At 47.9% G+C, this 12,698-nt stretch overlaps 1 protein-coding gene across 1 annotated transcript in view; it reads left to right on the top strand.

Moving 5' to 3' along the window:
- The first annotated feature begins 1,188 nt into the window (after nucleotides 1-1,188).
- Nucleotides 1,189-12,698, top strand: part of LOC126295431 (trithorax group protein osa-like) — a 67,708-nt gene continuing 56,198 nt past the window's right edge. Inside the window, exon 1 of the mRNA XM_049987915.1 lies at nucleotides 1,189-2,370. The gene's annotated coding sequence lies outside the window, so the exon portion shown is untranslated. The remainder of the gene's footprint in view (nucleotides 2,371-12,698) is intronic.

The following is a 12,698-nucleotide window of genomic DNA, read 5'->3' as shown; positions in this document are numbered from 1 at the left end:
CTCGGATGTTATGTCCCATAGTGCTCAGAGCCATTTGAACCACCTGAACATGTGTACTAATACTAACAAGGAAAAGGACGCAAACGTGGGGAGACCTTTGGATTGAAATAACTTTCTAGCTGGCAGATAAGTCGAACAGCCACTTCCCTTCTTTTATATCCCTAACTTTATCCAGGACGTATTCACCTTTTTATTGTGCTATGATAGAAGCATTTTAACTCTGGTAACTCCTGTGCAAGACACTATCCACCGCGTTCAACTGCTCTTCCAGGGCCTTTGCCATAATTATAATGTCATCAGGAAACTCCAAAGTTTCAATTTGTTCTCCCCGAGCTTTAATTCCTTATTGCAAAATTGTCCTTAATTCCTCACAAATCTTCTGTGTGTGCGTGCCGTAGATACGACGCAGTCGTGGCGAGGTGTCCGTAACTGGCTAGAAAAAGTGAGGTGGTGAGGCAGGAGAATTTTCACTCGCACACTCATCTCCGTGCAGATTGGGATTTGCTCGTCTGGAGAGCAGAGGAGATCGATATTCGTAACGCGTAGCTTTCGCCTAATAGGAGACGTGGGCTGCCTCGTGGAATACTCCGCTCGTGTAAGGGGCGGGTGGGTGCGGGTGAGAGACAGAGATAGAGGGGGAGGGAGAGAGAGAGAGAGAGAGAGAGAGAGAGAGAGAGAGAACCAGTTTGCCGGACTAGGACGGGGGCACGGAATGACGTATTGAATTCCGAAAGCCTTGGGATAGGCAGACAGCCACCGTCCGAACGGACCAGAAGACGGCGCCGTTGGGGGGTTCGGAGAATGAGGCGATAGACAGGGCGGAAAGACGGGGACAGAGAGAGAGGGAGAAATGCTGAGGAGCAGAGCGGGAGATGGCAATAGGACACGAGAGCCGCGACGTCGATAGCTGTAACGGCCGCGGGAGGCGAGCGACTCATCTCACCCCACCCCCTACCCCGGCAGCCGGCACCCCTCTGAGTGGCCGGTGGCGGCGGTGGTGGGGGTAAGACGCCGGCCGCGCGCGGCTCCGGCGCTGCGGGCCGCCTCAGTCTGCCCGCAGGCGCCAAGCTGAGCTGTTGTGTGTGACGAGCCAGCGGCGACTGAGGCACGCCGCCGCTCAACTGTTCGCTCTCCGGCCAGCCGCGCACTCTCTGCGGGAACAATAGACGGTGCTACGGCTATTACGGCTATTAAGGGACTCTCTGGCGACAGTGTTTTGTTCCGAACAATCGCACGAGCTGTTCGCCCACAACTTTTTTTTGCAAGACTTTTCTCGCTTGTATTTTTAACGCGGCAGAGGTATACTGCAGTTTTCGGACAAAATGCGAGATAACTTCGTCGTTGCGAGCGCGCAGTGAATACTACCGCGATCTCGGGGCAGTGCACTGATGGACAGCGCCGCAGGAAGAGAAGTCTGTGTTGTGCGCGATAGTGAAATTTTCTAGTGCCATTTACGACAGTAACTGAGCGGATGGTGACTTAAATGAAACATTTCCGCTCTCTGTATCTGTGTGGAGTGGCCGTTCTTCTGACGAGTGGCGCGTCTTCATTTACGCCAGAGATGCTCGACGAATTTGGCCAAAAGAACTCGTGCAGCCGTAACCTGCGCCCGCGCTGTGTGTGTAACGAGATGACGACGAGCGCCCTTTTAAAGCAGTGCCGCTTAAAGACGAGCGTATCGGCGCCCGAAAACAAAAGCTAAATAGTCGGCTCGGAGGAAAAATAAGGAGCTAGATAGGCGAAAAAGAGAAAAGGAGAAAGAACTGTGTTAAAAAAAATAAAAGACCCGTCAGGCAGCAGCAGCTCGTATTCATTTCTTTCGTCGGCCTGTTTTACGATTCTTTTGTCTTGCTTGAACAGACGAGAAACGGCAGGCGCTGCTCAGAAAAGAAGAAGTAGAAGAAGACAGCACGCGCAGGGGGGGAATAGGGAGAAGAAAAAAAAAAATATTTCGCGCCGGCGATTGGAGAGAGTGTCGGGAGGGGGGAGAGAAGACGACTGGAAAACAAAAGAGAGGCGCCCAGCGCGGTCCAGCATTCTTTTGTTTGGCGGGCTCACGTGCGCGCGCGGGACGGATTTTCTGGGGAGAAACGAAAAAAAGGAAGAGCAGCGGGAAAGAGAAAGGAGGAGGCGGAGGCAGAGCTGAGAGCGCCTGACCTTCTGTGGTCGCGAATCGCTAGTGTGCGTCCGCGAGGCCCGACCACGTGTGCTGCGCGCCGCCGGCTGCTATCATTGCGCGAGCGGCGACCGACGCCAAGATTGTGAAGATAGTGCGGCCGGAGATCAGCCATGAAGGCCAGCGGACCGGCGACACGGCGCGCCACCAGCTGAATGGAGACCGCAGCCGTCGCCGGGCGCAAAAACTGTGACGTGAGTACCTAGCAGCCTCGCTGGCCGCGCTCTTCTGTTTATACACTCTTTTTTTCTCCCCTGCTAATAGCTCGTGCCGTGTTGACGGCACCTCGCAGCGCAGCTACAACGCGCAGTAATTTGATTGATCGATTTGAGGCCTTACGTCTCATGTGGAGTGGCGATTTGTTTGGGTAAAGATCATAACTGCCTCGGAGTGTATGGAGGGCCAGATTTGTACTGTGATAGCCTTCTATAAATGAGTCTTGTTGTTCCCTGCGGATGTGTAGAGATTTCTCGCTCTCGACACAAACGAGCCAAAAACATGTTGTACGCAGATATACTTTAATGTTCGGCCTTGACTTTTATATAGAGTGATCGAAAAGGCTACTTTCAAAGGCAGCTGCGAGCATTTGAACTGGAAACGCAAGTTTGTTGGGACGGTAGTTAACTTTCACGGATGGCTTCGTAGTCGTATTACACATCCCACGGGATCGGTAGACAAGTCAACGATCCTACGGGAACAGTGATTTGTCGGAATAAGAGGTAGCCTCTGTGTTTACTCAGGGTATAGGCTATCTCTGTTCCAAAGTTCATCCAAATCCGTCCAACTTTTTCAGTTTGAAGGAGTAACAAACATTAACAAGTCGACGTAGACAGGCAGTAACCAGTTTGCGCTTCCGTTGCAGCGCAACAGCGTCGCTTGCCGTCACGTGTGTGGCTGACTAAAGGCCTGTCGTGTACCGCCTGTGAACGTACATCTGTGTCGCACAGCATTTGAATGACACCGCCGTGACCCTTCATTCGTACCAGAAGCTATGCCTGCCGCTCAACAGCTAAAGTGCAGTAGGCTTCTTTTCCTTTTTGTTGCAGCTCTCATTCAGTTCGTTATTGTTCGTTGCGGCCGTCCCATAACGTCTGTACAAGTTCGTCGTTGGTCCAGTCACTCGGAGGACAGCCAACCCTGTAGACGAACACGGTGGGCTGCCGTGCCGGCGACTTCTTTGGAAGTATGAATTAAACACTTATGATGGAGGCAGACGAAATAGATTAAAATTTGTGCCACGGCCCGCACTCGAACCCTACTCTTCTTGCTTACTTGGCAGAAATGCTAACCGTTACACCACTTTTTTTATCTCATTTTGTTATTTCTATTTGCTCGGGGCGGACGCCCCATGACGCTTGTTCAAGTTCAGCGCCGTCCCATTAAGTCAGTGTTTGATTACAGAGTGCGGCTGACCCTCTGATCGAACTCGCTGCGGTGTCGCGCCGGCTACCACCTCAACACGATGGTCTATTGGTGCACGAGCTACCCACGTCGACTGTCCTTCCCAACGCACATTTCAGTTCATATCTTCAGCTTATATTATTGTCGAAGCGTTGTGTTCAGTACATCGAATCGTGTTATGTAGGAAATGCTAAAAAAAAATAAAAGCAGTTTCACAAATACGATCCTTTCCAAAGGTCTACATCTACATGCATACTCCGCTATCAACCGTACGGTGCGTGGCGGAGGTTACCTCGTACTACAACTAGCATCTTCTCTCCCTGATCCACTCCCAAACAGAACAAGGAAAAAATGATTTCCTATATGCCTCTGTACGAGCCCTAATCTCTCTTGTCTTATCTTTGTGGTCTTTCCGCGAAATATAAGTTGGCGGCAGTAAAATTGAACTGCAGTCAGCCTCAAATGATGGTCAAACCTACCAGTAACAAATATAGCAGCCCGCCTCTGAATTGCTTCTATGTCCTCCCTCAATCCGACCTGATAGGGATCCCAAACGCTCGAGCAGTACTCAAGAATAGGTCGTATTAGTGTTTTATGAGCGGTCTCCTTTACAGATGAACCACATCTTCCCAAAATTCTGGCAATGAACCGAAGACGACCATCCGCCTTCCCCACAACTGCCATTACATTCTTGTCCCACTTCATATCGCTCTGCAGTGTTACGTTCAAATATTTAATCGACGTGACTTTGTCAAGCGCTACACTACTAATGGAGTATTCAAACATTACGGGATTCTTTTTCCTATTCATCTGCATTAATTTACATTGATCTATATTTAGAGCTAGCTGCCATTCTTTATACCAATCACAAATCCTGTCCAAGTCACATTGTATCCTACTACAGTCACTCAACGACGACACCTTCCCGTACACAGCATCAGCAAACAGCCGCACATTGCTATCCACCCGATCCAAAAGATCCCTTTCCTACTGTCGAATTCCAGTCCTCCATCACAATTAAACTTTCGTGTTCTCTATCTGAATAATTTATTTTACCTCATCAAAAATTACTTCAATGTCTTCATCATTTGCGAGCTAGTTATCATGCAAACTTGTAGTAGTGTGACACGAGTGGGCTTCGTGTCTATCTTGACTACAATAATGCGTTCTCTGTGCTGTTTGTAGTAGCTTACCCGCATTCAAATTTTCTTATTCATTATTAAACCCACTATTCGACTTTGCATTTATAATGCTGCCACAAAACTTCACTAATTCCCACAGTATGCAACTATGACGTATCCCTTTCCTTTCTAAATTTTCTAACTTACCTGCCCCATTAAGGGATCTGACATTGCGCGCTCCGATCCGTACAACGCCATGTCTTCTTTCTCCGGGTAACGACGTCCTCCTGAGCAGTCCCCGCCCGGAGATCCATATGGAAGACTATTTTACCTCGGGTATATTTCACCGAAGACGCCGGCATGATCATTTAATCATAGAGTAACGCTGCATGCCCTCGGGAGAAAAAAAAATGCCTTTTTGGTTGGTGTTACAAGGCCAGATCAGTCAGTCATCCAGACTGTTGCCCCTGCAATTGCTGACCCTCTTCAGGAACCACTCGTTTGTCTGGCCTCTCAACAGATACCCCTCCGTTGTGGTTGCACCTACGGTACGGCCATCTGTATCGCCGAGGCACGCAAGCCTCCCTACCAACGGCAAGGTGCATGGTTCGCCGGGGGGGGGCATTTATATTAAGAAGTAATACAAATTACACACTCGGATTTTGCAGCGATCAGCATTTTGAAGCTAGTGTTATAGAGGAAGACGTGTCAAGTCACGATGCAGTGGATTCGATCTTATGATTTTGGGTTATTTATCAAATAATTATACGCACTGTTAAAGTTTTAAACTTCTAACCCGATTCGTGCCTACTCTAATGTTAGGAGGATACTGACAAATGTTCAGAGAAAATCTATAGTACAGTAATACTCGAAAGCCTTGTCATTTCATATCATCTAATTCTCCTTTGTATAGTTTATAACGAGTGTTACTGTAATAAACAGTGCTGCCATGTCTATAGACACATGGAGAAAATTGTTTAAATACTTAGTTATAAAGGAATTGATGGCTACCAGGCGTAAAACGAATTGTATTGGCACCCTTGAAAGACATAAACTACTCACTCGGCGTCAGTGCAGAGTGTGATACATCTTGTAATTTACAGTTCCCAAGAAAAGCGGCTCAAAGCAAAGCCAAAACTGCTGCGAAGCGTAGCAGTTCCTTTTGCATAGCAGAACTTCTCGACCGATAGCAGGCGTGGCGACACGGCATGGCTCGCGAGTGCGATCTTTAATCCTGCGAATCTCTCCGACTGTGCCTTCGCGGTGTTTCCGCGAGCCATACTACGGAGGAAGCAATGCAGCAGATCTTCAACGAACGTCCACCCTTTAACGGCAAGCCACGTCGTGATTAGGGCGCATCTGTTGCAGCGTCAACCACTGGGTGTAGCTTTCCTGATTGCGAAATGAACCTGTAACGTACCAAACTGCTCTTCTTAGACCCTTCCCATTTCCTCTATGAGTACTATCTTTGACGCCCGCATCTCGTGGTCGTGCGGTAGCATTCTCGCTTCCCACGCCCGGGTTCGATTCCCGGCGGGGTCAGGGATTTTCTCTGTCTTGTGATGGCTGGGTGTTGTGTGATGTCCTTAGGTTAGTTAGGTTTAAGTAGTTCTAAGTTCAAGGGGACTGATGACCATCGATTTTAAGTCCCATAGTGCTCAGAGCCATTTGAAGCATTTTTTTCCTATTTTTAACGGTTCCTAGCTACTGTAGTCTAAGTCTAGTGACTAGTTTGATGCAGCTCTCCATGAAACTCTATCCTGTGCAAGTAACTACTGCACCCTACACCCTTCTGAGTCTGCTTAGTACATTCTCTTGGTCTCCCTCAACGATTTTTACCCTCTGCGATTCCCTCCGGTACTATCTTGGTGCGAGAGACTGCTACGGTCGCAGGTTCGAATCCTGCCTCGGGCATGGATGTGTGTGATGTCCTTAGGTTAGTTAAGTTTAAGTAGTTCTAAGTTCTAGGGGACTGATGACCACAGATGTTAAGTCCCATAGTGCTCAGAGCCATTTGAACTATCTTGGTGATCCCGTAATGTCCTACCAAGCGATCCACTCCTATAGTCAAGTTGTGCCCCAATTCCGTTCAGTACCTCCTCACTAGTTACGTGATCTACACATCTAATGTTCAGCATTCTTCTGTAGCACCACATTTCGAAAGCTTCTATCGTCTTCTTGTGACAACTGTTTACCGTCCATGTTTCACTTCCATACATTGCTACACTCCATACAAATACTTTTAGAAAAGACTTCCTGGCTCTTAAATCTATACTCTATGTTAACAAATTTTGTCATCTTCAGAAAATTTTTTCTTCTCATTGCCCATCTGCATTTTATGTCCTGTGTACTTCCACCATCATCAATTATTTTGCTCCCTAAATAGCAATACTTATCTACTACTTTAAGTGACCCATTTGCTAATCTAATTTTCTCAGCATCACCCGATTTGATTCGACTACATTCCATTATCCTCGTTTTGTTTTTGTCGTTGTTCATATATTATCCTGCTTTGAAGACACTGTCCATTCCGTTCAACTGCTCTTTCAGGTCCTTTGCTGTCTATGAGCTTACTCCCACACATTTTATGGGTGTAACTGCTTCCGAAGGTTGTCGTGCAATCATGTAATCACACGATAATTTTCTTTTCTGATATTTACCCGTAACACAATACATCTTTTCATGTTTTAAGTTCAACTGCTAATGACTGTACGAAGTGGCGATGCTCTCAAGGTCTACTTGCACTTCACTGTACTTTTACAGGGCTGTAACTTCTCTGTATACAAGTACATCTCCGTGTACAATAGCATCTTCCGTAGAAAGCTTCATGGAACCGCCGACATTTTCCACTCACTTATATACAGTACGCCCTTGGGTCACGACTGAAATTTTCTATTACGTCTGAAAATTTGTCTCCGTTGAGACGAACGTGTTGTGTTCTGCTTAGTAGAACTTCTGTGACGTTGGACGATTTTCTTCAATCGCATTTTCCGGCCGCAGTGATTTGGAGATTTGACGTTTTACCGGATTCGTAGTAGTCACGGTGCACTCGCGAAATGGTCTCACACCACGTGCAGACTGCCATCTAGCAGCAGTAACCGATCTGACCACTGAGCCAGGCACTCCGTGTGTTGCATAGGCGCTGCCGACTGCGACGCTGTTACTCTGTATTAGAATACACAGTTAAATTGGTGCCCCAGTGTAAAAGAAGAGGAGAAACTTCGCCGCCTGGTTGGCTTCATCCATTCGGTTATTGTCGATTAAGTCATTATCAACGTAGCAGATGACAGTTTCAGAAGGGAAATGCATTTCTAGGGTTCGGATATGGGAGGAGCTAAGAGATTACCAGACGACTGAGTGTAATTAATATCTGCAGTGACTTCAGTACTCAACAGTACGGTGAAATCCTTCCAGAATGCTTTTGCATCACACAAGTCGCTCACTAAAAGTTACCCGGTGTTTTAAGTTACGAATTTTCATCACTGTTGTTCGTAGTTAGGTGAGACCGATAGCATTTCATGCTTTCCGCCTGGTCGCCTACTAAATGCGAGGTAGTGCTGGAGTTTTGCTGACTATTTTCCCATCCTCGCTAGAAATTAAATGTCACTCGGAGCTACATTCTTCTCACTTCGCAGCAGTTCAGTTGGAACAGCTGGCTGGCGTGTGCTGTCCAAGTTAAATGCGTCGGTAAAGCTGTTGTCCCGCATTATGGGCCAGGCTGCGTGCGTGTGGCACAGCACGGAACGTATCCTTATGATCGGACTCGACTGCACTGGACGCAGTTTGTGTTCCGCTCCACGTGAAACGAAATCCAATCAGATTCAAGCAGCCGCAGGAGAACACATGGCGTGCTCTTTACATCAGGTTCATTCGCATGATGAAGACAGTACAGTCTTTAGTTATTCTTCATAGCCTCTTTAGGTGCCAAAATGTGTGTCTCAAGAAAGTTCGCACGAGAGTAGTGATTTGCAACTATAAATGCGTCTTGTCAGCTGGGTTCTGCTGCTCTGGTAGGCGACGAATAGGCAACCAGTCACCATAGTTCGCAGTGCCTTTTTTTATTTTAATACTTGATATCACTGCTTTAATTGGGCTGCTCATCCCATATATTTGAGCAGTATCCCAGCACAGGTTTTAACAATATGGCGAAGTGCAGGAACTTGGCTTTTATCTACACTCCTGGAAATTGAAATAAGAACACCGTGAATTCATCGTCCCAGGAAGGGGAAACTTTATTGACACATTCCTGGGGTCAGATACATCACGTGATCACACTGACAGAACCACAGGCACATAGACACAGGCAACAGAGAATGCACAATGTCGGCACTAGTACAGTGTATGTCCACCTTTCGCAGCAATGCAGGCTGCTATTCTCCCATGGAGACGATCGTAGAGATGCTGGATGTAGTCCTGTGGAACGGCTTGCCATGCCATTTCCACCTGGCGCCTCAGTTGGACCAGCGTTCGTGCTGGACGTGCAGACCGCGTGAGACGACGCTTCATCCAGTCCCAAACATGCTCAATGGGGGACAGATCCGGAGATCTTGCTGGCCAGGGTAGTTGACTTACACCTTGTAGAGCACGTTGGGTGGCACGGGATACATGCGGACGTGCATTGTCCTGTTGGAACAGCAAGTTCCCTTGCCGGTCTAGGAATGGTAGAACGATGGGTTCGATGACGGTTTGGATGTACCGTGCACTATTCAGTCCCCTCGACGATCACCAGAGGTGTACGGCCAGTGTAGGAGATCGCTCCCCACACCATGATGCCGGGTGTTGGCACTGTGTGCCTCGGTCGTATGCAGTCCTGATTGTGGCGCTCACCTGCACGGCGCCAAACACGCATACGACCATCATTGGCACCAAGGCAGAAGCGACTCTCATCGCTGAAGACGACACGTCTCCATTCGTCCCTCCATTCACGCCTGTCGCGACACCACTGGAGGCGGGCTGCACGATGTTGGGGCGTGAGCGGAAGACGGCCTAACGGTGTGCGGGACCGTAGCCCAGCTTCATGGAGACGGTTGCGAATGGTCCTCGCCGATACCCCAGGAGCAACAGTGTCCCTAATTTGCTGGGAAGTGGCGGTGCGGTCCCCTACGGCACTGCGTAGGATCCTACGGTCTTGGCGTGCATCCGTGCGTCGCTGCGGTCCGGTCCCAGGTCGACGGGCACGTGCACCTTCCGCCGACCACTGGCGACAACATCGATGTACTGTGGAGACCTCACGCCCCACGTGTTGGGCAATTCGGCGGTACGTCCACCCGGCCTCCCGCATGCCCACTATACGCCCTCGCTCAAAGTCCGTCAACTGCACATACGGTTCACGTCCACGCTGTCGCGGCATGCTACCAGTGTTAAAGACTGCGATGGAGCTCCGTATGCCACGGCAAACTGGCTGACACTGACGGCGGCGGTGCACAAATGCTGCGCATCTAGCGCCATTCGACGGCCAACACCGCGGTTCCTGGTGTGTCCGCTGTGCCGTGTGTGTGATCATTGCTTGTACAGCCCTCTCGCAGTGTCCGGAGCAAGTATGGTGGGTCTGACACACCGGTGTCAATGTGTTCTTTTTTCCATTTCCAGGAGTGTATATTAGAGCTATTTGTTCCATGTGATGTTTTGCTGATATCTCTCAGGATTTTTTAGTTTTTGTCGTAGGAGCCTCCCTTAAAGCGAGAAAAGACAGTAGATTAAGGTCTGGCGCTGTGGAAGGCCTGAGTGTCACGGGAGAATGTCGCGGAAACGTTATTCTTCGCCGAAAGAAGTTTCTTACAAAACACTTGTTCGACAGATTTTTTAGCATTGCTAAACAGTGTGAGCAGGTCGGATTAATAGGGGAGATGAAGAGGTGGCCTGATTCGTCGCGGGATAGTATAGAAGCGCGAGAGAGGCACAAAACTCCATTGGCAGACGTTACAATAGAGGGCTTATGCAACAGCTACGGAAGAGTACGTTCGAAGGAGAAACAGAGAGCGTGTTACTTGTACCACCGATACTTGTCAGTGGGCGACCGTGACAAGAAAATTACACAAATTGGAGCTGATATGGAGATTTACCGACAACCGTTCTTCCCACGAGCCGTTCGCGAATGTAACAGGGAATGGGGCAACAGACAGCGCTGCGTTAAGTACCCTTCGCCGCACGCCGTACCGTCGCTTGTGGAGTCTTCGTTTAGACGTAGCCCTCCGTATGACCTCAACGAATATGTCAGGTTTTTTGGCGGTATATATGTGGAAGGAAGTAATGTATTACATGACTATTCTTGCGACCTGCGCTTGATGCGCAGATCCATAAAGAAGCGGCCCTCTCTTTTATGTTCTTCTTTGCTTCTTGTATTTTATCCTATCTGACAAGGGGTTCCACACTCCGGAAATGCTGCCCGCGGTTTCGTGAGCCGTCAGTCACGTGAACCTGTCACTTCCTTGCAGTTAACTAAACACACACTGTCTTTCGCCTTGTTTCGCAAATTTTATTATTGCTACTGCAGAACCTAGGCTTCGGGTTATAAGGCCATTTTCAAGTACGTTACTGATTCCAAAGATGATAATACAAAGATAAACACGATGATAAGGCGGAGATGGTAATCTCAAATTCTTAGTGTGTCGATCCTTGCCTTAATATAAAAATTACTTCAATGACCAATTTTTGTTTTTAAGGAGTTGATTATCTTTGTCTTATCATGTTTATCACTGGATTATCATCTTTGGAATCAGTAATGTACTTGAAAGCGAGCTTATAATCTGATACGCAGGTTGTGCAGTAGCCATAATAAAATTTATGAAATGGTTCAAATGGCTCTGAGCACTATGGGACTCAACTGCTGTGGTCATTAGTCCCCTAGAACTTAGAACTACTTAAACCTAACTAACCTAAGGACATCACACACATCCATGCCCGAGGCAAAAATTTATGAAACAAGGCAACAAACAGTGTGTGTTTACTTAATTTACAGTGTTCCACAAAGAACCCACAGGTGAGTCACCTAGGCCTACATGAATTCCTTGAGGGCTGTTCTGTTCCTACGACTAATTTCTATGATTGTTCTTTTTTAGACTGCATCGAAAGTTATTGTTACCATTAATCTACAGTCAATAGCGAAATGTTATATTATTGGGACCTTCCCGCCAGTTAAAGGACAATGCCATTATTTGCGTTGAAGGTGGCCTGCCATTTCATGTACCAGCCATCGCTCCTCACCACTTGTGTAGGCTGAAAACCATCTTATGGCGTGTAGCGCAGGGTGTTTTAGGTACCTCAATCGCAAATGGTTCCCGGAAAGGGCAGTTGCTGATAAACCTCCGCGTCAGTTCGAATCTCCTACTTTACTTTTATAGTGTTTCTCGCTTGAAACATGTAGAAGAACCACTATAGTAGCTGGCTGCTATAGGGGGGGGGGGGGGGTACGCTTTCTTTCAGAGTTAACCATAAACCAAACAGTGACGCAGATCTGCTCCGTGACGGTTTCGCTCTTAAAAAGTAAACCTCTGACCAAACGTGCCGCTCTTCCTTAGATATTCTCTTTTCCCTCTGTCAGTCCTGTCTGGTATGGACTCCAGATTGACGAGCGATATTCAATTATCTGTGGGTAGACTACACTTCCTGAGGAACCTTCCAGTGAAACTGTTTTCACGTCTGCCCTTTACCTGCGCTTATTTTTACATGGTCTTTTTTGCTTTTACTTCGCTCCTCGTGTGGAATTTTACAGTAATGGTTGCACCCGCCTATGTATGCGGAATGCATTGCATTTTGGGGTTGCGACGTCTCTGTACACAATGGCATAATCCACGAAAAGCCTCATAAAACATACGACGGTATCGAGTAGATCGTTTACGTATGTACTGTATAATGAAATGGTCGGACGTCCGGAGTTTCTGTTACGCGTGATGATTTCTCCTCGTTGAGAACGCCATGCTGTCTTCTGTTTGCTGGAAACTCTTCAGTGCAGCCACACAGCTGATCCCATGTTCCGTAAGTTCGTACTTCGTTCAATAGAC

Source organism: Schistocerca gregaria, chromosome 11 (assembly GCF_023897955.1).
Source record: "Schistocerca gregaria isolate iqSchGreg1 chromosome 11, iqSchGreg1.2, whole genome shotgun sequence".
Taxonomy (NCBI): Eukaryota; Metazoa; Arthropoda; class Insecta; order Orthoptera; family Acrididae; genus Schistocerca; species Schistocerca gregaria.
Note: the sequence above shows the minus strand (reverse complement) of the source record. Positions and strands in the feature narration are given on the sequence as shown.